Source organism: Capra hircus, chromosome 27 (genome assembly GCF_001704415.2).
Source record: "Capra hircus breed San Clemente chromosome 27, ASM170441v1, whole genome shotgun sequence".
Taxonomy (NCBI): Eukaryota; Metazoa; Chordata; class Mammalia; order Artiodactyla; family Bovidae; genus Capra; species Capra hircus.
In genome coordinates, this window is record NC_030834.1 from 7536381 (window position 1) to 7562024 (window position 25644).

Below are 25644 nucleotides of genomic sequence, written 5' to 3' on the forward strand. Positions count from 1 at the left end.
GCCAACACCGTGAAGGCTTTGCATCCGTCACTAGGAAAGGAGAGGTGGTCGAGGTGACTCCGAACCCGGGGCCCTGTAGGAGAACAAGCAAAGCCGCCACGTCGGGCGATGCCAGCCCCCAGTTAATCCAAACGTAAAGAGCTGGCTGGCGGACGACACATATGGGCCTCGTCGGGGTGGCTCCCTGAATGGAGTGATGGCAGACACTGCCGCAGACACTGCCACAGACCCAGTGGGCATGCAGTCAGCTGACGGACCAGCGCAGGGTCCTCAGCAGACGCGCCCCTGGCCCAGGCGCAGGCGGTGTGCACGGCCCACACCAAAGACACAAGGCAGCAGGCAGGCTGCAGACGCCGTTCAGAGCGCCTGCTCCCCTGGCTGTTCACTCTGCCACTGGCATTTAGGATAACAGCTCATCATGATTTCTAAAATTCTCTCTCCTCAAAGCCCTGCCCAATTAATCGAGCTAAGCCAGCACCCAGCCACTGAGAGGACTTGGGATAAGCCAACGGAGGGGACACCTGTCACGCCCCTGGCTCTGTGCACACCCCTCCCACACTTCAGAATCAACCCTATAATCCTACAGACTCAGAGAACACAGTTATTTTCCCAGACTCTGCTGCATTTAAGGTGAATCAACACCTCTGGATTTTACGTGAAAAAAAATAACTATTGTTTAAGTCACTGCTTAGGGGGGTTGCTTATCCCAGACTCTAATACACACACAAAATGAAGAGACTTGGCTACAGGACTGCAGACCCTACCAGCCCTGTACTGTCGATGAACTTACGTTCAAGGGTGTGTGTGAATACCGATGCTAAGCCAAGTTTCTCAGAACAGTGTCAGCCCTGGGGTCCGACCCTCGGTCCCTTGCTCTGGCTCCCATATCCAGACCTCTTGGAATCAGGGTGATGCTCTTGAGGTCACCCTGAGCTCCCTTCCAAAGCCTTGACTGAGCAATGCCTTAGGAGTAAGGTCAAGAGAAACACACCTGCCTGAACTCGTCAATCACAGTGACTGCTGACTACTATCTAGATGAACAGATTTATTCTACTGCCCACCAGAAAATTAAGTATTCTCTGGCAGGAGATAACAGCATCCAGAGACCTTGCAGTTTTCAAATACAATGTCAGGTCCTTTATAAATCACTAAGCACAGCAAGAGATAAGAACAAATGACAAAAACTAGAGAGAAAGGATGGATAATACATACATTCTAAGCGTACTATCTAGGTGATATACTACAATTATCAAAAAGGAATTTTAATACAATTATAATTGCTGTGTGTAAGAAAACAGATTAAAGATGACTGATGTTATCAAATACCTGGAATCTACGCAAAAGAACTGAATAGAACTATAATCACTGAAATTTAAAATGCAACAGACAGGTTTAACAGTAAATTCAGTTCAGTTCAGTCCAGTCGCTCAGTCATGTCTGACTCTTTGCAAGCCCATGAATTGTAGCACGCCAGGCCTCCCTGTCCATCACCATCTCCCGGAGTTCACTCAGGCTCACGTCCATCGAGTCCGTGATGCCATCCAGCCATCTCATCCTCGGTCGTCCCCTTCTCCTCCTGCCCTGAATCCCTCCCAGCATCACAGTCTTTTCCAGTGAGTCAACTCTTCGCATGAGGTGGACAAAGTACTGGAGTTTCAGCTTTAGCATCATTCCTTCCAAAGAAATCCCAGGACTGATCTCCTTCAGAATGGACTGGTTGGATCTCCTTGCAGTCCAAGGGACTCTCAAGAGTCTTCTCCAACACCACAGTTCAAAAGCATCAATTTCTTGGCACTCAGCTTTCTTCACAGTCCAACTCTCACATCCACACATGACCACTGGAAAAAACCATAGCCTTGAGCAGACGGACCTTAGTCGGCAAAGTAATGTCTCTGCTTTTGAATATGCTATCTAGGTTGGTCATAACTTTCCTTCCAAGGAGTAAGCGTCTTTTAATTTCATGGCTGCAATCACCATCTGCAGTGATTTTGGAGCCCCCCCCAAAAAAGTCTGACACTGTTTCCACTGTTTCCCCATCTATTTCCCATGAAGTGATGGGACCAGATGCCAAGATGTTAGTTTTCTGAATGTTGAGCTTTAAGCCAACTTTTTCACTCTCCTCTTTCACTTTCATCAAGAGGCTTTTTAGTTCCTCTTCACTTTCTGCCATAAGGATGGTGTCATCTGCATATCTGAGGTTATTGATATTGCTCCCAGCAATCTTGATTCCAGTAAATTAGACACAGCAAAAGGAGGATTTTCTAAAGTAAAAGCGGTATAAGGGGAAAATGTCTGTATACAAATGTGCTTTATAAACAGCGCAGTGAGAACAGAAGAATAAAAGTACAGGAAAGAGTTGAAGTGGCACCTGAGACACGGATAAAAGCGCCAACACATCTGTGCCTGGAATCCCCAGGAGAAAAGAGGAGAAAGAAGCAATAGCTGCAGAAATAATCACTGGCAGGTTCCCAAAACAAATTAAAGATACAGAGCCACAAATCCAATAAGCTCCCAGAGCCACAATGAGGGGAGATATACTGGGGGGGGGGGGAGGTGGGGGTGAGGGGTTGGGGGAGGGTAATAACACAGATATAAAGCACATATTTAAGCTGGACTCATAATTTCAGCTCAATTATGGAATTTTCATAGCTTCTCTCACCCACTTCACTATTAAGGGTAAAAGTCTGAAGGTTAAAATCTTTTAATTTGGGGCAGAATTCTGTAAGATATCAATTATGACATATGCATTTTTTTCTGTTTTTTAGTTTTAAAATCTGTCACTTACTCTATTAAGATTTTTCATTGAAGTCTGAGATGTCTTTAACTCCCAAAATGAACATAAAATCACATCAGCTACTGGGTATCAACAATAGTCATAATTTCACCTTCTGGAAACCCAAGGCCGATAATGTAGGGAATAAAATTGAGTTATTACTCTTTTGTGGTGAGACTGATTTCTTAACATGAAGACAGGAAGCTGCTATTGCAGATAAATTGGAGTGGTGAGTATACCTGTAACTTACATAATATTGTACATCAACTGTACTTCAATAAATTTTTTCAGAAATAAAGAGTTCAAAAGGGATTTACACTTAAAAAAAATAAGAGCGCTGAGCTCATCATAATTTCAAAGGCTTCAGAAATTTAGTCTGACTTTTCTAACAACCTAGGAAGTTACTCATCTTAGTTCACAGGAAAAGAAAGCAAACGCAAAAGCTTAAAGATAATTGTGTGTGGGAAGGGATTTGGGAGGCAGGAGAAATAGGCAAAGGGGGTCGCCTGTATGGTGATGGACGGTAACCAGATTTGTGATGGGGATCACCCACATGGTACACAGATATCAAATATTTATGCTGTACACTTGAAATTTACACAGTGAGAAAAAAAACTTTTTAAGATAATTTTGCAACAACAGTTTACCCACCCAAGCTGTCTGAGTATCTGTCCTACCCAAATGAGTCCTGGAAAAGCTGAGACAGAAAAATGAGGCTTGAAAGGACAAGACTCCTGTCCCTCAGCCCTCTCTCCAGAAGGCCATGGTGCTAAATGGGCAATACTGCTGACTCTAAGTCCCCCTCCACTGGGATTTCAGATACTGTTCTGGTGAATGCTACCATGATAGAAGAATGTGATTCAAGTTTTCACAGATGACCCAAGACAAGAACGTTACGCGGGAAAGAAGGAACACTCACCCCTGAGACCACCACAAATGACACTGTAGCTTCCAGATCGAGGAGAAAGATCCTGATGCTCGTGTGCCCTCAACGTCCCAGTGTCTGAACTGGAAGAACCTGAGGGCATCCACTAAGCCATCATCTCCTCCAGCCTGTGCGTGAAGGAAATCACCAGGTGTCAGGAGTTGATGCCCACGGCCAAGACCCAGTCAATGAATAACTCAGCCCCTAGACACGAGCACTGGTTCAGAGACAGACACGTGCCCCGTCAAGGTCAGCGAGTACGCCCTGGGGTGTGCTGGGATGACCAAGAGACAAGCACCACCCTATTCAGCTGGAGCTGAATCTACAGATGGCTCACCTTTCCCATGATCTGAACGAAGCTGACAAGAGAGGAGACCCGAGTCGAGTCGAGTCCCTGGACCAAGGGATCCCAGAAGCCAGCTGCCTGTGTATTTATAGAAGCCAATATGTTTTCTTTTTCGCTTGAACCAGTATGAGCTGGGATTTCTATCTCTTGACGTAGAATGAGGCTCCATATGCTCGTTCTGCAGAAAGGCAGCCATTCCAACACGTACCGCCATGCGATGCCTCAAAGGACTACTCAGCAGGAGGCTCTGGGGGACTGGATTAGACCAGAGAGGGCAGACACTGACATAGACACGGTCAGTTCAGTCGCTCAGTTGTGCCCGACTCCTTGCGACCCCATGAACTGAAGCACGCCAGGCCTCCCTATCTATCACCAACTTCCAGAGCTTGCTCAGACTCGTGTCCATCGAGTTGGTGATGCCATCCAACCATCTCATCCTCTGCCATCCCCTTCTCCTCCTGCCTTCAATCTCTCCCAGCGTTATGGTCTTTTCCAACAAGTCAATTCTTCGCATCAGGTGGCAAAAGTGTTGGGAGTTTCAGCTTCAGCATCAGTCCTTCCAATGAATATTCAGGACTGGAAAAAAATTCTAAGCTGCACTGAACCCAGTGTGAAGCCCTGGAATTTATATGTTATCTGACCAGCCTCTAAAATAAAAGTAAGGTCATTTGATTGTATGCTAAGTGAAATTTTCCCAGAACGGATCAGGCTACTAAATGCCTCAGTCCTTTCTGATGATGATAAGCAAGTATAATTCAGCACGACGGAACAGAAAGACCTACGTCTTAATTTTCACTAAAATTACCAACCACTATAAATCCAATTTCTTTGACCGCAGGCCTTGTTTGGAAGGATGTTCACTTGCAAGCATCATTTCAGCTTATTTAAACTCAGCTGTCACCTGCCTGCTGCCCTAAACCAGGCTTCCAGAGTCTGTGAGCCATCTGTTCCTCCTCTGGGCCTGGGAGGCCTGACAGACACGGACAAACATCACTCCACGCGGCTGGCAGTGCTGGGCAACGTCTGCACTACTGGGTTACCATTAAATATCACAGAGGAAGCACCCCCTGAGACTTCCCCGGTGATACAGTGGATGAGAACCCCCCTGCCAATGCAGGGCACACGGGTTCGATCCCTGGTCCGGGATGATCAATCCCACACGCCGAGGAGCAACTGAAGCCCATGAGTCACAACTACAGAGCCCGCAGGCTGCAACTACTGAAGCCCGTGTGCCCGGATCCTGTGCTCACCAACAAGGGAAGCCACTGTAGTGAGAACAAGGAGTTGCCCCCCACTCACCCCTAGAAAGCCTAGAGGCAGCAAATGAAGACCCAGTGGAAACCTCCCCCATCCCCCACAAACACACACACACACACACACACACACACACACACACACACACACACACACACACACAAACAGCAGGCCAAGCCGAACAGCTAGCTCCTGTAATAGCTAGCCAACTTTATTTTCCTTAAAAATACGGCAACTAAAGACAACATTATCTATGATGACAAAATCAGAAGTGGTGTCTGCCGGCCCCCAGCTGTGAGGCTTTAGGAAGATCATTCGCCTCTTGTAGCTTTTCCATCCACTTAGGTCCTTATGACTTTACCGATCACCCTCTGGAGCTGACATCTGAGAAACCTGTGTTCAGGGAACTCGGAAGCGCACAGCCACCTGCCTCCTGGGCAGTGGTACCGGCTTTTGGAATGAAGTTATGGACACAGTTAGTATTAATCACACTGAGCTTTTGCAAGGCCATGGTGATCTTCACATCAGAATTTCAAACTGAGCTGAAATAAAAGAGGTTTTTCCCCCCTCTCTCTTTTTTTTTAAAACAAACAAACAAACAAACACAGAAAGGCTCAGTCTGGATACTGAATTAAGAGAAATCTTAGGCTAAAAACAGTTAACCTCGGATTAATATTTATTTTACTAATGGTAGCTTTATACCACATGGTGATACTCTTAATTCCTCCATGAAATTTTTTTACGCCATTATAAAATTCTAGCTAATGCCACGAATCCTAGATGGAAGGCACACTGCCAGTGAGTACTACTAACGGCTTATCCAACAACCAATCACCTGTTGATAAAATCAAAAGAAGCATAATCTAAACAAACTCAGTGGAGAAAACGGCTGAATGCTTGGTCACCGTTTTCTTTTCTTTCAGAATCTGTCCCAGAACAAGGGGTGACAGAAAGCAGCTGATAGGCAATAAAGCACCACACGGCATCTTGTTATGTCCTTAAGAGCCTGTTACCCAGCCCAATTGCAAAGAAGACATTCAGAAGCAAGAGCGATGGCAACCTTGACGGTGGGGACCGGCCACAGTCCGCAGGACGGGGCCCGGGACACCCAAGCACACCTTGGCATGGAACAGATTTAAGTTCGCACTTCAGCCCCGCACTCTCAAGCCACCCTTGGACAAGACAGTTTTCTCTCTGAGCCTCCGCGTCGCTCATCTTTGCTTGGAGAGTCATCAAGAAGCATACTTCCCAGGACTGCGGCAGGGAAGACATGGGGCATTCCAGGTGTGAAGCGGAGGACAGCGCGTGAACACCATGCAGAAAGCGGTCCCCTTCCTTCTAGCAGGTCACTGCCCAGCACCACAGAGAGGCCAGCGAGGGCTCCTCCCTCCACCCCTACATTCACAGGACGGGTCACTTTCCGCCGGAGTTTATGGTCTCTGGTGAGCCCGGTGTCGTCTCTGTGGTCGGGCCATGACCACACTTCAACGGGGTAAAGACAAGCTTGATGCGCCTGCCTCGGATCAAAGACTGAGTCTCTGGGGCCTGTCTCACACGCCCTGAAGTGGCAGGCGAGGCAGCCTGGTGGTCCTTCTCACCTAGGCCCTTCCCTGGAAAAGCCCCTCGGGGGCACCTGCGGCAGCAGGACCCACCTCACTATCCTGGTGTGGATTCCCCAGTAGCTACGGTAGAAGCCTGCCCACCTCACTGGGCTGTTTCCGCCCGGCTTCTCGGGGTAAATGGGGAGGAACAGAGGGTGGACAGGAAGGCAGGGAGGCCCCCGAGATGAAAGGAGGCGACCCCAACAGAACACTTCTCTGAGAGAACCCGAGACCCTCCTCCGTGCCTCCAGGTCACCAGCTGACTGATGGGCAGAGTTCCAGGTCTGCGCAGCGCCTGGGGGGTCAGGAGCATGACCCTCAATGGCCCCCTCCTCACCACTTCCTCCCACCCCTCTGATCCGGCAGCCTCAGGACCATGCCTGCAAAGGACCTGGCCACCCCTGACCCCAAACGCACCAGCGGAGGCCCAGCAGCTGAGGACTTCCGAGCACATCAGATCTATTTCAATCCAAAACCAATTCCCTTGAGGAAACATATCAAACATCCAGAAGGGTCTGAAGTGGAGGCAACTACTGCAGCCTGAGAGAAACAGAAAACTCTTCCAAAAAGAGTAACTCAGCCTCTGGGACACTGGAGACCCCCTGCAGAGCATCTTACAAACGCAGGCAATGCGCACCAGCCCAGACACTCAGGATCAGAGACTCTGGGATGAGCTTGGGCATCTGTATTTTTTCAAAGCTCCAAGATGAAGGCTGAGAAACACTGCCTGAGTCTATGGCTGCTAGCGAGGGCCAAATCAAACTCAAAATCAGATGTGGCCATCATGGCAACACTTCTTTCTTACAGGCTGGTGGGTGGAACACTGTTCTTACAAAGGTTAAGAGCTGTCATGCTGAGAAAGGGTTCTGTGGAAAAGAAGGCTAGGACCCACGAAGTTAATCCAAACTTAAGTCCTCCTTTTAAAGCTCCAAAAACTTTAACAGGCCCAGGTGCATCGTACTAGCAAGAGAGGAAAGCAGTATCCAGTATTTTCCCAACTTATCTGACCAGCAAACTGTCCCTCTGAAAAGCATCTGATAACACCAGTGATCTCCAGGCAACACTTTGGGAAGCAACAGTCTGGCATACTATCCTCTGTTAACTGTCCAACTCTTTGCGGCCCTATGGACTGCAGCATGCCAGGCCTCCCTGTCCATCGCCAACTCCCAGAGGTTACCCAAACTCACATCCATTGAGTCGGTGATGCCATCCAACCATGTCATCCCATGTTGACCCTTCTCTAGAAGTTTCCAAAAGGACAATGTGGTGGAAAGGCCGGAACACACAGAGGGGCAATGAGGACTCCAGGTGGAGATTAGTCAGAAATTGGGTGACAAGGACCCCGGTCCCCACCCCTCCCCACCTGCGATGCTGCTCTACACAGCTCCACACCCTCCTAATTTGGTCCCAAAATAAACACACATAAGTAATAAATAACAGCTCCTATGTCGTGAATGAAAGTGAGCCTGTGCACACAGTCCTGAATTTCTTGGAATAAAGGGGCCACGTGTATCCACATTCTCAGTGATACAACAAAACTATACGGATCTCCTTCTGAAAAGATGATGCTACAGAAGTGTTACAAGCTGTTGTTCTAACACACTAGTGCCATGGGCATAAACACCCTGTGTCACATGAGGGATCCTTAAAAAGCAGGTACGTTTCCAGCGCTGGGCTCGATACAGGCCTGGCTTTCTTCTGAGCCCCTTCCTGGGGATCACAATCCTAAACTCAACAGAAGCAAGAGATGCCAGCTATGATCAGATCACACCTCTGCCCACCGTGTGGCCAGCGCTGCAAATACGCAGTCGCAGGCAGGATATTCATTTGGTGATGACAAAAAATACTAATGTCATCATAGTACCCTCAACATCACACTCCAGCCAGTGAGAACTCAGCACAGACATTATCATTTCTGCAGATTATTTGACTGTAACATGAAATAAAGTTTATCTAAGTAAACTTCAAAGAATCCAGTAACTCATACCCTACCGGAATACTTTAGGTATAACATTACCCACAAACATTACCCATACGTTAGAGCATGCCCCTGCACCCAACCCACAACATTTCCAGAGTCTCTCCTACTCGCCAGGCAACATTCCAGGAGGCGGAAATGCAGCAGCAAATAAGAGATAGAAATCCCTGCCCTCCTGTGGTTTTTATCCTAGGTCTAGGAGTCCAAATATTTAGCAAGTAAACTGGATTTCTGTCATCTCCATTTTCTTCTAAGGTTTATTCACGGTTAAACGCCTATCTCACACGCACCCCAGTGTTCATGTGTTTTTTGCTCAGGCTCGTCTGACTCTTTGCGACCCCATGGACAGTAATTCTCCAGGCGCCTGCAGCCATGGGATTTTCCAGGCAAGAATACTGGAGCAGGTTGCCATTTCCTCCTCCAGGGGGCCTTTTCTCCCACTCGCGCCTCCTGCGTCTCTTATTTTGGCAGGTGAATTCTTTACCACCGAGCCACCTAGGAAACCCAAAACCTTCTTAGAGTGCTCCGATTTCCCTTTTATGTTACGTCTCTAATTCCAGTTAGCTATGGCTCATGGATAAAGACTTTCCTTCCAGTTCACATCTTTGCAGTTCTATTGTGATTTTGCTGATGTTCAGTGAGTGTGACCTGAGTGGATGACTTCTGCACATGGAAAGTGTTCATGGGCGTTTTTCTTCTATGTTCATGGCAGCACTAAGACCTGGACGTAAATTAAATGTCCATGGGCAGATTAATGGAATATTAATCAGTCACAAAAATTACAAAATAATGCCATTTGCGCCAACACAGATGGACCTAGAGATTGTGATACTGAGTGAAGTGAAGAGAAGAATATCATATGATACTACTTGCTTGTGGGATCTAGAGAAGAAAATGGTACAAATGAACTTATTGATAAAACAGAAACAGACTCACAGACCTGGAAAGGGAGGGGGGATAAATTAGGAGCAGGGGATTCACAGACACACACTAGTGTACGTAAGGTAGGCAAGCAACAAGGACCTACTGGATGGCACAGGGAACCACACTCAGTGCCTTGTAATAGCCTATAATGAAATCTAATCTGCAAAAAAAAAAAAAAAGTCACTTTGCTGTATGCTTGAAAGTAACACTCATTGCAAACTAACCATACTTGAATAAAAAGAAAATAAAACAAAACCTCCCATCTCCCTTTGATCATAAGAATCTTGGATGATCAGAGCTGGAGGAAATGACCTGGGTAGCTCTGTGCCTGGACGCCAGGCAGGCGGGCAGGGGACTGAGATCCTGGCTATACTCGTATCTGTGACCTCGGGTGACCCCTTCCCTGCCCTGAGCCTCAGCTTCCTCATTTGTTAAACGAGGGCTGGGTTCACATTTGACCAAAGCACGGTAGTCAAGGGTGTCTAGAAATTGGGGGAGGGTGATATCTGGCTGAGATACTATTGAGTGGGCCCAGGAATGCTGAACACCCTGCAGGTCCCAGGACGAGCCCCACCCAGGCCACGGAGTTTGTGTAGCAAGATCCGATACACGCAGCTTGGGGCCCGTCTTGGATACCAAGCCGTTCCACTCTTACAAGGATCGTCTATGGTGACATGCTCCCAAGTTCCCATTCCTTTGAGACAGCCCCTTAGATGGGAAAGCCATCTGCCATGATCTTCCAAAGCCTCACACCAGGTAGAACGGGTATCCCTTGTTACCCTGATGTTCAAAACATCCCCCTTCCTAACAGGAAAATCTCTTCACAGCTGAAGCTCAGATACTTACAACTTAAATTATTATGTCAACCAGATCTAATTTCTACCAGGATCTAGTTAATCCACACAGCTGTTATACCTTCTTATGAAAGATATAAACCTTAGTGACAAGCCTGGGTTTGAGATTTATAGCATTCTTCCAAAGCCTGAAGGGGACAGTGCTAAAATATTTGTCAAGGAAATCATTAATCCATAGAAAATAATCAGCTTGTGGGAAGAATAACATGTGCACCAAACCAAAAAGGTTAAGTAAGAAAATCTTATCTAATTGTTTTTATTCATTAGTAAGCAGGGTATTATGTAATACTATCCAAGGAGTGGGGAGCAGGCCTCTGACTGGAGCCATATCGTAAATAAAAGAATTTTCAGCTTTTGCTAATTAAGTTGACATGACATCTCTGCCCTCCTGTCAGTGTGCTGAGAAATTACAACCTTGCTCCTTCCAGTTACTTAACCCCTAACTTGCCTTGGAGGCACATATCTGGATGTCTAAAGGCTACCAAAGGATTACAAAACACCCCCAGGAAACTTTTTAATACCTAACTCAATGATTCCCAAACTGTGTGCCAAGGCACCACGCTAGGGTACCAAAGGGAGTGCATAATTGTGCTTCAGAATATTTTAAATTTTCAAGCGAAGCACTAGATACCAGACTGTGCCGGGCACTGTGCAAACTACGAGCTCCAGATAACCCACATTTCCAACACCATTCTGAGCTACATTCCTTTTGAAGATCACATCCTTGTGAAACTACATTTTGAGCAGTTACTGTGATAAAAAGCAACAGCTACACAAGATGAAACGGCCCATCTGACTCCAAGATCTGCAGTGCTGTGCAGCTCCCAAGGGAGGCACACAACCCATTATCAGGGAACTGTGGTTAAGAAGGAGATAAAACTTATTATTCTTTCAATCTATTGTGTTATTTTTTCAAACAGCTACTAGCTTGTTAGGACATAAATATAAGCTAATGGCTATAACTACTTAGTGGGGGGAAAAAAGAAAACCTCTGAGTCATTTTCTTAGTCAAGGGGTGTTGAGAAAATGAATAGGACACTGACAACACTGTGAACCTCCGACCTAAACCTCTTGGTCAACCTCCAGAACAGGGCAGAGAACAGCAAAGCTTCTTTTTCAAAGGGAAGATCTTTGAAAGAAGAGGTCCACTCCGAGGTTGCCTCCTCAAGCATCACAGTGACCATATCGCCTTGGTGGCCCTGTGGGAGGGCTGGCAAGACCAGCTCGCCAGCTCCACACACTGTCTGGCCCCTGTCACTTCTGTCTTTGGGCCTCAAACCCTGGCGGTCAGAACGACTCAGCATGCACAGTGAACACAGCCTACAAGCTAAAGACAGATCTCTACACCGCCACCAGACTGAAATTTTTTATCATGAATTGAGGAGTGTGAGCTCTTCAGAATAAATCACCACATGAGCATCTGTAAAAAAAAAAAATCAGTGACAATTATTTCAGTTCCTTTCCAGGTCTCCAATCCATCCGACTGCTCACCATAAAATTAAGATCAGAGGGGAGCCTCCACATAAGCCAAGCCTCTGAACTTGTACAAAGCAAGTTTTAAAATGCTAATTTCATTACAGATGAGAAATGAGTTGATGAATAGGTATCACAACAAAAGGTGATAAAAGTAAGGCATTTCTTAGCAGTTACAAAGAGAAAGATAGTAACCACACAGTGGAGAAATGGACCGTCACCTGGCCAGGGTCACTGAAATCAGCATCGCCGACAAGGGGGAGGTAGGGAGCCGGTAAGAACACATCCCTGTGCAGAATCCCAGCTAGGAACGCACAGCCTGAATCCAACCACGAGATCAGTCACCTAACCCCAAATGAACATCCTCTACAAGATAAACAACAGTATTCTTCACAAACATCATTCAAAAAAGAAAAACTATGAGAAGGTTTCGGAGGGCAGGAACAAAGAGATATAATAACTAAATGCAATGCCTGATCGTAGTACTAGAGCAAAACACCATAAAGGACGTTGTAAGTCAACGTTACAGAGTGTAGACAGTCTGTTATCTATGAAGATAAATTGAAATAGATGTCAAGCTGACTGACTGATGCCTGCACTATTGTTATATTGGAAAATATGCTTATTCTTAGGAAATACACACCAAACTATTTGAGAGCAAGGGCTATGTATGGGGCTTCCCTGGTGGCCAGGTGGTAAAGAATCTGCCTGCAAGGCGGGAGACCTGGGTTTGACCCCTGGGTTAGGAAGATCGCCTGGAGAAGGAAAAGGCTACCCACTCCAGTATTCTGGCCTGGAGAATTCCATGGACTGGGTAGTCCATGGGGTTGCAAAGAGTCAGACACGACTGAGCAACTTTCACTTCACTTCATTTATGATCTATGAAGGAATCAAAGTGTTAGTTGCTTAGTCATGTCCGACTCTTTGCGACCCCACGGACTGTAGCCCCCACGGACTGTTCATGGAATTCTCCAGGGAAGAAGACTGGAGTGGGTAGCCATTCCCTTCTCCAGGGGATCTTTCTGACACAGGGATCGAACCCAGGACTTCTGCACTGCAGGCAGATTCTTCACCGGCTGAGCCACCAGGGAAACCCATATGATGTATAAACTTTATTAGTTCATCAAATGGTTCAGGAAAATACGACGTGTAATAGTTTTGTTTACATGTACTAGAGAGAGGGAGAGAATGAGCACACAAATGAAAAACAAATGATGCAAAATATTAACAATAGGAGGATCTGGGTAAAGGCTTTGTGTGCTTTTGGTTCCAGTCTTGTGTTTGAAACTTTTCTATAAGCTGAAATTATTTCCAAATAAAATATTTCCAACCAGTGAAGTGCTGAACCACATTTGGCCACAAGAAGACAACTGCATAAGTAACTACACAGGACACCTGCACCACAGCTGAAAATGTGTGTATCAGAAGGGTGCGCGTGGTGAGACGCTCACCACAAATGCAGCGGGAAGTCACCAGCACACGAGCGAGGCTCTGCAGCCATCAGCCTGGTGGAGGCTCCAGAGTAAGTCAGGAACAGCAGAGAGCGAGACGTCAAGCCCGGAGCAGAGATCACGGCTCCTTCGGGGGCCCTGGGAGCGAGGATCACCATGAGAAGGTGAAGTTAACGTCACTCTGAGGCTCCTGAGGCCAGAGCTGAAACAACCAAGCTCCCCAAAGATTCTGATTTCAAGTGAAGCCGGGGGATCTGGCTGGGTCCCCAGCATCCCCGAAGACTCAGTGCAGTGGCTCAGGGACCACACCACGGGCTCCTATAGAACCAGGACTGTGCATCTCCCTGAACCTCCAGTGTCTCACAGTGGAGCACTCCTGGCTAACATGCAAACCAACGTGTGCTTAATTAACTAATTAATTAGCCCATACACAAGCGAATTCTTTCCATTATGGAAGCTGGGAAAGGAAAAGGGAGGAGCAGGGACCACAGGTTTATCTTCTATTTTGGAAAAATGTAAATGTTTACATCCTATTAGTTAATACTGGTAATCTCTTGCATCCCTACTATGTGCCAGGTTGTTATTGTTACTCAGCGGCTCAAGTCACGTCTGATTCTTTGCGACCCCATGGGCTGCAGCACACCAGGCTTCCTGTCCTTCACCGTCTCCTGAAGTTTCCCCAAACTAACATCCATTGAGTCGGTGATGCCATCCAGCCATCTCATCCTCTGTCGTCCCCTTCTCCTCCTGCCTTCAATCTTTCCCAGCATCAGGGTCTTTCCCAATAAGTCAGTTCTTTGCATCAGGTGGCCAAAGTATTGGAGTTTCAGCTTCAGCACCAGTCCTTCCAATGAACATTCATTGGGTTGATTTCCTTTAGGACTGACTACCTTTAGGATGTGCCAGGTACTTCACAAACATTCATCTCAATCCTCACAACAATTCTAAAAGGTTTGTCTCATTTTCCAGATGAAGGGTAGAGGGGTGCAGAAACCTGTCCATCTCACCGCACTGGTAAGCAATGGAGCTGAGCTTCCAACCCCAATTCCAGGGCCAGTGTGGAGTCCACTGCCTCGCCTCTAGAAACAGGGAGGCACCCACTCCAACACCAATCAACTGAACAATCAGAAGTGCCAGGGTGAGACCCTGTGAGCCCTGAGTTAAAGAAGAAGAAGTGGAGGAGAAAGGAGACGCCTACATACACCTTCGGTCTGCTCCTAGAGGGGAGAAACGCTCGCATGCAGCCTGCAAGCTGGCAGACCGGTGGCCACGTACGCGTGTTTCCCAAACCAAAGAAACACAACCGGAAACACGAGATGGGACGTGCAGGAGAGGGGATAAAGCAAGCTGTTTCTCTGGTGCCCTTCTGACAAGCTATTTTCTTTCATTCATGTACTTCTTCATCCTCAGCTTCTCCCATAGTTTGACTCAGGAGAAAACAAGAGCCCTTCTTAGAGGAGAAGGCATGGACCAGGAGAAGAAGTGGGAAGAAAGATGCTGGTTTGAATCCCTTGACAGCACGAGTCCGCTGCACCCCCCTCCTCGGCAGGAGAGTAGGCGGGCCCGCTCAAACTCCTGCCAACCATTCATCCTGCAGGGCACCCGCGTAAGCGCCAGTCCCTGGGGGTGTGGAGTGGTCCTGGGGGTGCTCAGGATGCTCCAGACACCATGGACCAGGTAACAGGAACAAAAGGCAAGAAAACCAAATGCAGTAACACCACACAGTAGGGGCCATAAAAGGAGAGGGGAGCCCACAGGTCAGCTCAGGGGGAGGGGAGAAGCCTGGAAAGAGAGACCTCCAGAGTCAAGTCATGGAGAACCAGCAGGAACTGGCCCAGCCGAGGAGCCTGGAAGGGTGTTCCAGGGGGAGGACACAGCAGCAAAGACCCAGCACAGTCACAAAATTAAAAAATAAAATGTTAATTAATTAAAATTTTTTTAAAAGGAAGAGGATGGGCAGGGTGCAGGCACTTGGCGAAGGACCATGTAAGCCCCCGAGTGATGGTAACAACATCAGGGTATCTTGGGGGGTTCTGGCTGGGGTCTGGGGGAGCCCAGGGGAGCATAATGAGTGCAGGGAGCTGGGGACTTCAGACGGCAGAGTGAGCTGGGGAAACAAACGTGAGGTCAGCACAAGGTCAGCACCTAGAGCCGAGGAGACTGCGTGGATGACACAGAACGAGAGGGCGGAGAGGATGGGACGCTGGGGAACACGGACCTGTAAGGACTGGGGAGGGGGGCACCCAGGATAAGCCACAGAAAGAGGGAGAAAACCGGAGGAGGTCACCAGACAAGCCAAGGGGAGCGAGAGTTTCTAGAACAGCGGTCAGAGTGTTCTAGAACGCTCCACAATCTGGCTTCCTAAATAAGCACTACAAGGGTTAACATGCCTTATCAAATTACAGTGAGATAAGCAAAAATAACACTGAAACACACAGCAAGAACTTCAGAGGAAGAAAAGTTAGGTGACTGCCTAACACAAAACAACACACGCGCCCACACGCAAGTAGCTAATCCACCCCCAGGGACAGCTCCCATTCCAACAGCAGGACTCAAATGAGGCCAAGGCTACAGGTAACGTTACACTTCACCTTGCTGCAGAAAATCATCAAAAAATGCCAGTGGTATATGTCATGTGATGGTACTTAATTTAAGTTCAAGTTAATCTATTATTTTCCAGCCATCAAGACCTCTATCCCTTGGTATATACCCCACTGGCTTGGGACAAAGCTGTCACATGTTTTATAAACTTAGAAAACACATTTTATGATACCAGTAGCCCTGGCTAGAAGTTTTATCAGATATGAGCTGGAGGTAAAGAACCTGCCTGCAGGAGCCACAAGAGATGCTGGTTCAATCCCTGGGTCAGGAAGATTCCCTGAAGGAGGGCATGGAAACTTCTTCAGTATTCTTGCCTGGAGACTCCCATGAACAGAGGAGTTTGAAGGGCTACCGTCCATGGGGTTACAAAGAGTCGGACACAACTGAAGCAACTTAGCACACACACACATGACCTTGTGCAAATTCCAACAGATTCCTTTCCTAAGGCAGTCTAGTTCACTTCTGGTTCTTGTAACCTCGAATCCTGAATGATATACAACATTTTAATTTGCCAAGAAATAGAAATTTTAAATATTAACCATCAGTATATTCTAAAAGAATAAATATTTTACATTTTAATATATAAGAAAACAGACCAGAAGCTCAAAGTAAACATTATTCCTTTAAAGTGAATATTAGCTCTTTGAAAACATCACTTTATTTTTCTCATTTCTCTGCAGGTGACTGACACCTTCACCAGGGACTGGATTCCAATCCAAGAACTGGCACTCGGTAACCAACAGGGTTCAAGTCTAGCATATGTTGGTTTGGCCAGAAAGTTACTTTGGTTTTTAAGTAAAAACAAAACACTCATTTTTCATTTTCACCAAAAACATTATTGAACATGTTTATCATTTTGTTCCACTACACTCTGCCATTTCTCAGGCAACTTCATAATTTCACCTTCCCAAAACTTTTTATCTTTTTAAGCAAAGAACTATTTCAGGTGCCTTTTACAGTCTTCCAGGAAATGGAATTTTTTTTTATTAGGAGAATTTTGCAAAGACCAAAAAAAAAAAATCCCAAAGCCATCCAAAGGCGCAATGTCTGGTGAATCCAGTGGAGGAATTAGTAACAGTTTTTACTTTACAAAGCTGTAACAGTTTTGCCTGGTCATCAAAGAAACATGCGGTCTTGTGGTACTCTGGTAGAGAATTATGCACTTTCTGTTGACCAATTCCACACATTTTCATCAAGTGCTGCCTTCAGCTGGTCTAACTGGGAGCAGTATCTGTCGAAATTCATCTTTTGGTTTTATAGAAGGAGCTCATAATAGAGGACTCCCTTTCAGGCCCACCAAATCCACAACGCTACCTTCTTTGGATGAAGACTAGCCTTTGCTGTGGTTGGTGATGGTTCACTGCACTCGCCCTATGAACTCTTCTATTCTACATTATTATACAGTTTCCAGTTCTCATCATCCCTCACAGTTTGTTTTCAAAACAGGTAATGTTTTTGTTATGTTTAAGTAGAGACTCATGCAAAAATACACTCAAGATAGTGTTTCCACTTAACTTATGTGGCGCCCGAACATCGAAGCAGTGAAGATGACCAAGCTGGTGCCCAGCTGGCGCATGTGATGCTCAAGACTGATTTTGATACTTGGAGCACGCTGCCTGCCTCCCACGCGGCATAAGGTTGACTGTTCTCAATTAATGTCTCGTTTTGGTTGCTATCAACTTCAACTGGTCTACCCGACCGTGGAGCATCGTCCAGCAAGAAATCTCCAGCACGAGATTCTGCAAACCACTTCTGACACGTTCCTTCAGTCACAGCACCTTCCTCATACGCTGCATAAATCATTTTTTGTGTTTCACTTTCGTTTTTGCCTTTCTTAAAACAATAAAGCATAATATGTTGGGGCTTTTCTTCCATCTTCAATACTAAAGCTACTACAATACTATAGCTACACAACAATTCACCAATCTTGGTAAGTTTTTTAAAATCCATGCTGATATGATAGCTGTCACATTACAATCTAACAAAATTGTTTTGAATGAAGTTAAAGACAACTAAACGCTACTAGAGCCATCTTATGGGGGAAAAAAATGAACCTTTTGGCCAACCCAATAAGTCTCACATTTTTGTTGAATTGAAAATATGCATGTCTTTATCACAACATTCGAGTATAAACACTATTACTCCTAATTACCATGTTTTTTTTAAAAAACTTTACCAAAAAAATTTACAATATCAACTGAATGAGTTTCCCAATAGTAGAGATGAATTTCATTTTTTCTAGAGGCCTTGACCATAGGATCACATTGGAACATTAAAAACCTCAGTAACAATTGAGCTGGAAGTTTCCATAAGGTCCTAATTCCTTCTTTTGCCCACCCTCCGCCTCTGACCTTCATTCCCACTTTCCCCTCAAACCTTCACACACGGCCTCACCCGATCTCTACTTTCCCTTCTCTGCCAGTGTGCCCCTAGGTTGAAGGGATTCAAGTTTCATTTTAAATTCTTCAGGAAACATACTACCTAACGGGTCAGAAACTTTGAGACAACTGCTTCCCAGGTGTCAGCTGAACCTTGTGAAACTGCGCCCTTTCAAGCACCAGAGTTTTCTTTACAGTTGTAGGGTCATGATTTTCCACTTGAAAGGGCCATTAGTGTAATGGGAAAAATAAAATAAAAAGGCAAGACTTAAAGTAGCTGTCTCCTTGAAAGTATTAGAGATAGTTGCTCAGTCATGTCTGACTCTTTGCAACCCCATTGACTGCAGCCTGCCAGGCTCCTCTGTCCCTGGGATTCCCCAGGCAAGAATACTGGAGTGGGGTGCCATGGCCTCCTCCAGGGGATCTTCCTGACCCAGGGACTGAACTGGGGTCTCTCACTGCAGGCAGATTCTTTACCATCTGAACCACAAGGGAAGCCCAGCTGTCTCCTTATGAGCAGTCAAATTAAACCCTAGACTCTGTCATGCCCTCTTCTCGGGACAGAAAAAAACATTCCTGCTCCTCATACTGATTTTCAATGTCATACAAGTACTTCCAGACGAGCAATAAGATCCTGTTACCTTTGCTGAAGAAAAACAGGTGAGGAAGTGGGTAATTTTGAACCAGATTTTAACTGAAAATACAGGCAACACTAAGAAAAGGAATAACAAGGTCTAAAAGTAAATTCCAAAGGTCTCGTCAATGGAAAGATAATTTGTTTTTCTTACACAATACAATTTTTTAATGAAAATGACTTAAAAATCTACGTAGGACTTCCTTGATGGTCCAGTGGTTAAGAATCCACCTGTCAATGCAAGGGACACACGTTCCATCCCTGGTTGGGGGAAGATAAAACATGCCGATAATACATGCCGCAGAACAACTAAGCCCGTGGGCCACAGCTACTGAGCCGCAGCACCCCGGAGTCCGTGCTCTGCAACAAGAGAAGCCCCCGCAATGAGAAGCCCGAGCGCCACAACAAAGACCCAACACAGCCAAAAGTACATAAATCAATCATTTTTTTTTACACTCTACACAAGTGAAAAATTAAGCTCAAGGAAGGGAAAGTCCCTAAATCAAAGAAATCCCTTTCATTAAAAAAATTAAGTGGCAAAAAAAAAAAGAAATCCCTTTCAACTTTTTTTTTTTTACTTTTAAAGGATTATTATTCTTTTTTAAAGTCAGGTCTTTGACTTACTTTGTTATCTTTAATTATGGTAAAATACACAGAACATAAAGTTTATTTTCTTCACAATTTTCAAGTATATTCACACTGTCGTACAATCACTCTCTAGAACTTCTTCGTCTTGAAAATTTTAACCGTGTTAAACAACTCCATCCTCCACTCCCTCAACCCCTGGCAACCACCATCCTACTCTGTGTCGTCATGAGTATGACTGTTCCAGCTACCTCCTAAAAGTGCAATCATACAGTGTCTGCCCTTTCGTGATTGGCTGATTTCACCGTTGTATAACATCCTCGAGTTCAACATCCGTGTGGTAGCATGTGTTAGAATCTGCTTCCTTTTTAGGGCTGAGTACTATTCCATGGAGTGCACAGACCACATTTTGTTTAACCATTCACCACCAGTGGACACCTGGGTTATGGCCAACCTTCCGTGACTTACTTAAAAAAGAATTTATTTAACCTACGCAGGCGCTGGTACTAGAGTTAGAGCACCAGTGCACATCCCTCCTATCCACGGTAGCACAGAAAACAAATGTGAAAGAGAAAGAAGACAGAGGGGGGAAAAGAAGACAGAGAACAGACAGGTATATTGTGACTGTATGCGTGTTCAGTCACCCAGACCGTACAGTCACGCCCTCAGCAAATTAAAATACTGACAATACTTGGTTCTGATGAGGGTTTTCAGATACCAGAAATTCATCCAAATGTTTGTGAACGTGCATACAAACATATGCTGGGCGTTGCAAACGTAGACACGGAGCCCCCTTTGAGGACGATGATGGCCACAGGACAAAGACCCAGCAGGCGAACAACTGCAGACAGTGGAGGATGGTGGAGGCGACAGGGCCCAGCCCCAGGCCAGGCAAAGGCCAGGATGGATTTCCAGGGCTGAGTCCAGAGCAGGAACGCAGTGAGGAGGGGCGCGGAGGAAGGAGGAGGGGGGGTTGGGGAGTGAGGGGCCAGCAGGGCAAGACACAGCCATGAGAGGCTGAAGCAAGAAACCCACTTGATGGAAGGAGAATCTCAACGAGCAGAGCCCCGGAACAGAGCAGAAAAGACAAAAGCCAGGCCTGAGGAGGTGACAATCAGCAGACAAGAGACGGCCGCCCCGTGGCAGGCCGCATCAGGCCAGAGTGCCTCTCCTGGCCGGGCCTGGAGAAGCCCCAGCTGCGGAAAAGGAATTGTGGTTCAGAAGGATAAATGAAAATTGCAGCAGCAGACACTGGCACTCATGACAAGCTTACATTCTTCACGTCTCATTCCATTAAGTGGAAAGACTGTGGAAGTCCAAAACAGATCCCAAAGAAGGCCACTTCGTAAACTATCTATACAAACTTCTCTACCTGATTCTCTAGTTTTGCAAATATGCACAACCTGCCAGTTACTCCATTATAGTTTTATATCCATATTTACTTGTAACACCCCTTCGTTCCAAAAGGAAACGCCATCGGCTACTACTTCACGTTATCTGATAGACACGTGTCATGCATGGGCTCGCAGAGCTGCAAAGAACTACACGGTGATCTGGCCACAAACAGAGCTTGGACCCCGCAGACCGCAGCTGAGGAACTAACTGGATCACAGAGTGAGACCCGCCGGGTCAGCATCCTGCTCAGGGGCCCAGGCGGCCGTCGTGGGACTGTGACGAGGAGACAGTGCCAGGTGCCCACTCTGGAGGGGGCGGGAAGCAGAGGGATGCGGTTCCCATAGGCCCAGATCCCCCTATATTCCCTTCCTCTGTTTTCATCAACCATGCCATGCCTCTTTCAGCGTATCCAGGTGCCAGGACCTGTGTCTGAGTGCTAGAAGCCCCACAGGGGGGTTGCCACTGAAGGACCAGTAAATGTTCCCTGGAGGGTGGCAGGGAAGGAAGAGTTCCTGGTGGGAGAGAGTGTGGAGACACTGGGCTCGGGGTGCGGTCACGCACTCAGTGGGCAGCAATTCACAGAGAAGGCCGGGCGGTATCAAAGGCACCAGGGGGACACGGAGGAGACCAGGAGATCGCCGGGGGAGCCTTCCAGCACCTCGAGCTGGTGAACACCAACCACCTCTCCCGGCTGGGACTCCGGGACCACCGTGCGCAGGGCAGGTACACCTGCCAACCAGCCACTCTTTCCCAGTTTACACGGCTGGCCCCTGCAGGTCTGGTGAAGGTCCACCATTGAGGGACTTCCAAAGCCCTACATCTATGAGGAACTCAGATCACAAGGAGAATGCAGGCATGCTAAGTCGCTTCAGTCGTGTCCGCCTCTTTGTGACCCTATGGAGTGAATATAGGCCACCAGGTTCCTCTGTCCATGGGATAATGCCCACGATACTGACCTCTATCCAAGAATGCTGGGGCGGGTTGCCCTGCCCTCCTCCCGGGGATCTTTCTAGCCCGTGCCTCTTTTGTCTCCTGCGTGGCAGGCGGGTTGTTTCACCACTAGCGCCACCTGGGAAGCCCACAGTTCCTGGAAACCTGGAGGTTTTCCCAGGCTGTCCCAGTGCAGCCTGACTCCCCATCAACACCCTGTCTCTGCAGCAGGACATACAGAGACCAGACCCTCATCAAAACCCAGCTGGGCCTCCCTCATCACTTCATCCTGGGGTATGAACATTGTAATTGGATTATTTCTCATTACTTCTCTATTTTGTACAGTTTACTCTGGCTCTCTTCTACAATCATCTCAAGGTTTTAATATCATGATGTTCTAATGACACTATTATCTTCCACATCATCCAAGTCATTTTCAAAACCATTAAACATTGAAATACCTCAGATTAGAAGACTTCCATTGTGACCCTCAAAGTAGCCTTGGATCACTTAGGCCTCTTAGCCACTCCAGTCTCTACTCAGAAAAGAATTTGTGAACAATTACTGTTTGGTTATTTTTGTATTATTACTATTGTTTTATTGCGGATATTAGTAACTTTGGCCAAGGTTGTTTTTATTTTTCATTACTGGTAACTCAGATACAATCCCTTTAACTCCTCACTCGCCATTGTTTGCGTATAAAGCAGTTCATTAAAACAAAATCACATCCAACGTGTTGGTTTTCAGCCTTTATCTCAAACAGTACAACAATAGTAAACATTAAAAACCAAAACAAAACCTCTCTAGCAATTTGTTGAATGAAGAAGACCAGTGACTGGGTTTTCTTGAAGGTATGCAGATGGGGAGCACAGCTCATCTATTTTCATTTTTACATTTATAGATTCATCTCCATAGAAAACTAAAATAAAGGTTTGCTCTGCTGAAGGTAAAAACCGCATACATGACTTCCCATCTCATAGTGTTCCATTTCAACTAATGATGTCCCTGAAGTTCTTAGTTTTTTTTCAAAGTTTAGTCTTGCCAGATGTAATAAAATATCTTATAGTAGAGAAATTCAAAATCACTGCTTACAAGAGCGGAACTAAAACAACGTCCCCAAGATTTACATGTGTCCCCAAATCTAAAACCAACCATACAATCTGTCAGGGTACTATTCTCCAAGAGTTCTAGAAAGTATTCCCCTGAGATGCTATAAGTCAGAAAGTAAGATCATCCTTCAATTTCCTATTTTATTTAAATAATTATTTTGTAGCATGGTAAAAATTACAATGGCCTTTTGATTATGGGTTAAATATCTGAGAAAGCTTAACATTTCATCACAACTTCCAAAAGAAGAACAAATGATCCTATTCAGGTGAATTTTTAAAAAAAGAATTACGTAGTTCTTCTAACTACATTATTGGCATTTGCCATTCTGAGAAGAGATAAATTCTGAAGAAGCTGGCAGAATTAAATGTAAATTACAGGCTTTACAAGTGAATAAAAAAGAATTTTCCAAGGCAGCCAAGTAATTATACTACCTTGAAAAAGTACTCATATCTTAAAATAATAATCTGTTATTAATGGAACTATTGGAAGTAAAATGAAATTCAGCACATTTCAAACATAGCCAGAATACTGAATAAACTCAGACCATACAAAGATTCATTTCTTAAGAAATTCATGATTAACAGACTCACTTACCTGGAAGCATAAGAAAAGAAGGTTAGGAGGAAACTACATCATTCTTCCACTGAGTAAAGATATCTTGACTTTCCTCCTTGAAATGGAAAGGAATCTAAAAAATAAAAATAGGAGTCACTTCTGGGAATTTCCACGTCTTAAATATAGACGATATTACAAAATTTTAAATCACTTAGGATCTAAAATACAATTTATCCAACCAAAGTCCTGCCCCAAAAAGCAGGATGGTATTTTCCCTTTTCTATTTCAATAGGTAAAATGCAAAGCATCTGTTTAAAAAAAAAAAAAAAAGATCAGGTTTAAAATAAATGCCGAGAGCCATGCAGATACGTGTGTAAAAGCAAAGCAGAGTCACACTCTTGGAAAAGAACCCAGAAAAAGCAAACCTCGCAGGGAGGAAGGGTGCCCGCTGGCTCCCGAAGGCGCCGGGGCCTGGGCTGAGAGTCCGCAGCGAAGCCGCGGTTCAGGTGGTGTCGGGGGACCGCGCGCCGCGCCGCCACTTTTTTCTAATGGTCGGTCGTAGGGAAGGAAGAAATGTTACAAAACAGCAAACCCCGGGGAAGTTGGAGAGCCCAGCTCCCCGGGACGCGCGCCCCCGCCGCCCCTGCGGACGCCCCCAGCACCGCCCGGCGGGCGCGCACCGCCCGCGGGACCCGCCTCCTCCCCGGACGCCCCCCCTGCGCCCGCTCCGTCCAGCCCTGTGCCCCCCGGCCTTTCAGGAATCCACCGAGCGCCCCTGTGTCCACGGAGATCAACGCGGACGCAAAAGAGGTACGAGCACAGCACCGGGGGAAACACTCCGGAGAGGATTCGCCCCCGCGATTAAACAGACGCGAATAATTCGATCTTCAACTCCTTTACGCAGAGTCGTGTTTTCCCGAGTTTGTGATTTCATCTCATCTGTCTTTATAATTCAAGTCATAGCGCGCGCACACACACACACACACACACACACACACACACACACACACACATACACATACACGAAAATACTCTATGGTTCCCGTTTCACAGGCAGGAATAAAAATAATAATTAAAAAAAAAAAAGGTCCAGGGTGGTTGCAGCGGGACAAAGACAAATTGATAAGCGGCTCAGGTCCGCGGGGTCGGCCTCCCGGTGCCAGTGCTGGGGGCTGTCACGTGCTGTTTCTCCCTGCGCCCAAGTTTGAAAGTTTTCTCTGCAGCACGGACATCGAGTCAGTCAGTACGGCGTGAGGTGCGTCACCATAGAAGGGGCCATCTGGATCCGCTTTCCTGTGGGTTAACTGTTGAAGTAGTGGGCCAGCCGGGGCCTTCCCCCCACCCCGGCCCCGCCAGTCCCCCCGCTGCGCTGCCTCTCCTGGCTTCTCTCTCCCAGCCCACTTCCGTCCCTGCCTGGCTAATTAATCTGTGTCTAAATGGAACTGCAGTTGGCAGCCCCGCAGCAATGCCAAAGTCGAATAATCACTTGGACCTGAATCCGAGTTGTTTTCCATCCTTGACAACAAATAAGGCCACTCTAGGGCCTGCGGGCCAGGAGTTGAAATGAGTTTATAATTTGGCTTCCAGTCTCCCATTCTCATTCTCAGCCACTTAAATGTCCTATTCTGCCTTTTCTGCATGCAGCGGGGGCAAGCTTTGGAGGCGGGATCACCAGCATGGTCTTTATTGATATCTGTAATGAATATTCTTTGCCATCTAAGTAAGAGGGAAAGTCCACATCATTCAAAACCACACTTGTTTTAACAAGGAAACTAAATAGGCTGTCAGCTCATGCTACCACATGATTAAATTAATAATCGAATTTGTTCTTCTCAACTGCAGCAACTGGAAGAGAAACGCTGGGTTTTTTCATCCAC

At 46.3% G+C, this 25644-nt stretch overlaps 1 protein-coding gene across 3 annotated transcripts in view; it reads right to left on the reverse strand.

Moving 5' to 3' along the window:
• Window positions 1–25644, reverse strand: part of CSGALNACT1 (chondroitin sulfate N-acetylgalactosaminyltransferase 1) — a 332678-nt gene that overhangs the window by 148609 nt on the left and 158425 nt on the right. For 2 of the 3 annotated variants that reach the window (XM_018042046.1, XM_018042047.1), the window contains exon 2: window positions 23807–23900. The gene's annotated coding sequence lies outside the window, so the exon portion shown is untranslated. Of the gene's footprint in view, window positions 1–23806; window positions 23901–24192; window positions 24313–24592; window positions 24722–25644 lie in introns of those variants that run through there. The other variant, XM_018042045.1, reaches the window with a different exon arrangement.